Source organism: Hevea brasiliensis, chromosome 9 (genome assembly GCF_030052815.1).
Source record: "Hevea brasiliensis isolate MT/VB/25A 57/8 chromosome 9, ASM3005281v1, whole genome shotgun sequence".
Taxonomy (NCBI): Eukaryota; Viridiplantae; Streptophyta; class Magnoliopsida; order Malpighiales; family Euphorbiaceae; genus Hevea; species Hevea brasiliensis.
In genome coordinates, this window is record NC_079501.1 from 24900578 (window position 1) to 24904688 (window position 4111).

Consider the following 4111-nt stretch of genomic DNA (forward strand, 5'->3'; position numbering starts at 1 on the left):
AGAAATTATTTTCATATTATTTATTTACTCTAAATAAGTGTCACATTTATCATTAGAATACGACAATAATTTTTATTATTTATCTTAATTAGCAAGTATTTCATTTAGTTATTTCATAATATTTACATTATTTAATTATCATTTGATATATTTTATATTAAATAAATTTTTTAAAAAAATTCTTTTAGATTTCAATTAATTATACTCTCAATTTATATGAAATTGTATAATAGAAAATTTTTAAATATCAAGATTTACTTTTTTATAATTCCACCCTGAATTTTTTTTTTTTTTTTTTTTTTATAGTTGCACTTTGAAAATATATATATATATATATATATATAATTGTTCTTTAAATTATTAACAACAATGAAATGGACTCTAAGGAAGTAGTTTCTGTCGTTTGTTCTTCTGATAATGACTGGACCTGAATTTGGCCAAGTGGCAGTGGATTGCAGGAACTTATTAAGTAATTAAACTTTGATTTGAATTCATTGATAAACTAATAAAATTGCCATTCTTTAGCATGACAACTTTGTTATACGTTAGTCTCATCAGCCTCTAGGCTCTTTATATAATATTCCTAGTTTTAATGTTGTATCAGGTTTTTCACTTATCATTTTAGGTTATAGATTAATTCTAAGTGTATGGGACCTCCATTAATACTAGCATTGCTACGGATCTTGAAAAATCATGATTTTTTTTTTATAATTAATCATGGTAATTAATTTTATGGAATGTATTTGTATCTATATATTCTAAAGAAAAGTGCTGAATTTTTATAAATTATAATATTATTGTAATAACGATCTGATGATGCAATGATGAGATCAACCACGGAGAACGTATAGGTAATTAAGAATTACTCAGTTGTGAAGTTCCGTTAAGTTCCATCTTCAACGTTCTCATCTCCCCCTCTCCGATCCTCCTCCTCTCATAACATTTATAAGAGTTGAACAAGTCAGAGACATGGCCATAGAAACTGAAGTAGCATCTGCATTGGAGCTCACCAAACAACATTTACTCGGTGATCTACTTTCACCTGTTCTTAGCTCTTCTTCATCTAGACTTCCACCTCTCCTTCTCACTCTGCCTTCTCAATTTCTGATTACTTTCATAATGACGGTGTTGATGTTGATTTTTTCAAATTCGAAGCTCAACCTTAAATCATCCATTTCACTACTCCAATATCTACTGATTCAACCACCAGTTTCGAGTTTGATTCAAATTCTCTAATTGTTTCTCATTTGAGTAACGGGTTCTTCGAATTCGAAGAATCCAAACCTCAAATGAGTTTTGGAATTATATCCACTAAAGATTTCTTTAATTTCGAACCAAATCCTCAAATTTATCCTCTAAATTCAAGCTTTCAACTTCAAGCCAGTCGAATGCCGTCCTCGATTTCATTCCCTAACAAAACCGGATGGATTGAATTTGCTAAACCAAACCAGAAACCGGTGGAAGGCAACTTAGGTGTTGCTACTGTTGCAGAGAAAAGGCATTACAGAGGAGTCGGACAAAGGCCGTGGGGCAATACGCAGCGGAGATACGAGACCCGAACCATGAAGGCACTCGTGTGTGGCTGGGAACATTCGACACAGCTCTTGAGGCCGCCAAAGCATATGATCGAGCAGCGTTGAAGCCGCGGGGCTCCAAAGCCATACTCAACTTCCCATTGGAAGCCGGAAATTACTTGAATACAAGCGCAGATGAGGGAAATGATATTGATACACGAACGCATGATGTAAGCCAACGGAAACGAACAAGACAAACTGAGATTTTAGAGAGACAAACTAAGAAAGTGATGTAAGCTGGACGGCGATTTGAAAGGGATTTTTAAATTTTAATGCGCCAGTGCGCCACCCTTGTCTCTGTTATCTCCACATCCGCCGTTAGGGTTTCCTCAACTTATAATTTTGTGGATATGTTCACGTAGTTATGGTACATTGAGATTTCCTCCCAACATCGAATACCTTAAGCTATGTATGTGATTATATTTGTAATAAAATTGCATGTTTTATTCTTTAATTTATCTTAACTGCGTTAAGCCTATATGAGAACTGCACTCTTAATAGATTTAGTTTCAATAAAGTTAATATGAAAATATCTATTATTATGAATAAATAAATAAAAAGATTTTTTTTAAAGGTTATTGTTAAAAAATTTTAACAGTTATTCAATTCAATTCAATTAAACTTAAAAAAAAAAAAAATATTTGAGAACGGTCATTTTAAAGAATTAAAATTTTTTTTATTGATATGCAAATAAAAATGTATCACAAGGCCCAAGCACATCAGCAAAAACAATAGAACGCAGCTTTGGAGGAGTTGCCACAGGCCAATTACTAGGAAACTTGCCATGAATAATTAGCTGAATTGGGCTTACACAAAAAGCAGCTTTGTTCTTAGATCTCTTAACAAGGGAGGGAAAGAGGATCTAATGAAGTTTGTTAATTAACGTCTCTTCGATAAAATTTTCAACGTACGTTGTTGCATGCATGTATTTTCAAATAGCTAATTTTGAATTTCAGCGTCCAAACCTTAATTGGCTTAGTGCCGGGTGGTTGTCTTGTTACTCATCATGTGCATCAATTGCCAATCACGTGATTTGATTGCTGTTTTCATAATTTTTTAGTGTTCCCATAAGTAGTTATAATTATTTTTTTAAATTAAAAAACTAATATATTTATTGTTTCGTGAAAGAGGAAGTATATGCTTCAAAAATAAATAATAATATCGAAAAGCTTTATGTTTGAGTTGACCGAGCCAGAATAAACAATGTTTTTGTTGAGTTTGGGTTGACTAGCCAGCATAGAAAATTACTTCGCAGCTATATTGCAAGATTCACTCCTTAATTTATCATTTTCAATTTTATTTTTATGATAGTTTATAATAAATAATCTTTAAATACATAAACAGAATGTAATAGATGTTAAACATACAAGTAGGCATATATAATATTCGTGATCAATGAATCAATCGCTGTTTCCATAAAAAAAAGATTATTACTTGCGAATGCTACAGTAGTAGGGATAAGTGAGAGTTGGTGTGGCTATGACAAGTAACAATTATGGCAGTAGCTGTTGGTAATGGTGCGTCGAAGGCAAACTGTAATATTAGCGGCATGGCTTCTGACAATGGTGGCTAGTTGGCCATGGAATATGGCAGCCCCAGGCACCGAGGCTGTATATTTATGGGCCTGTTTTGGCATTATCCAAAACATTTTTTTCCCCTCTAAACTTTACGTAAAAAGTCGGTTAATATCTTAATTGTATTTCATTAATTTTACTTTTAAATTTTATAAAATTATAATTATCACTAAAAAAAAATAAACAGATTTACCATTAATTTTTAAAATTGACTAAAATTAATTACTGTTAATAATTAATTTTTGTCATTGATTTGTGATTTTATTATTTTAATAAAATAATTATTTTTAAAAAAATTTAATAATCAACTCAAAAATCAGTTGTTTATTAATAACCATATAATAATGGATTTAGACTAAATCAATTGTTAATTGATATTAAAAAAATTTTAAATATATAATTAGCGATTGATTTTAAAATCGATTGCTTTTAATAATTAATTACTAAATTATAAAATTTTTTTGATCGACTCTAAAATTTAACAACCCATTCGTTATAAAAACCGGTTGTTGTTCTGTTACAAAAATCAATTGCTAACATTAACCAATTACAAATGGATTATAAAATTGAGAGTTTTTTTATAGAAAGTTTTAAATTTAACAACCAATTTGCAAATCAGTTGTTAATAACAATCGATTTTTATAACCAATTGCAAATCGATTACTAAGGAAAAATTTCCGTCCATATTTTTATTTACAATGGATTTGTGAAATTGATTACTAATATTGACCAATTTTTGAAACCAAATGAAATTGGTTGCTATTAACAACAAATTTTTTAACCAAAAACAAAATCGTTTGCAAAGTTTTCACCCAAAAATTCCCTTTGATTCAAAAAAAAAAAAAAAATAGCAACCAAGTGACTCCTATCTACAAGGGCTAATTCAATACAAGGAACAAGTTCAGAAAGTTACACGATCCAGTGTACGGGGTCGTGTCTTTAGTTGTGCAACTACAATTTTTC

General features: G+C 30.3%; 1 pseudogene; it reads left to right on the forward strand.

Moving 5' to 3' along the window:
- The first annotated feature begins 969 nt into the window (after positions 1 to 969).
- On the forward strand, positions 970 to 1810 carry LOC110661382 (ethylene-responsive transcription factor 5-like; annotated as a pseudogene).
- Positions 1811 to 4111: the final 2301 nt, after the last annotated feature.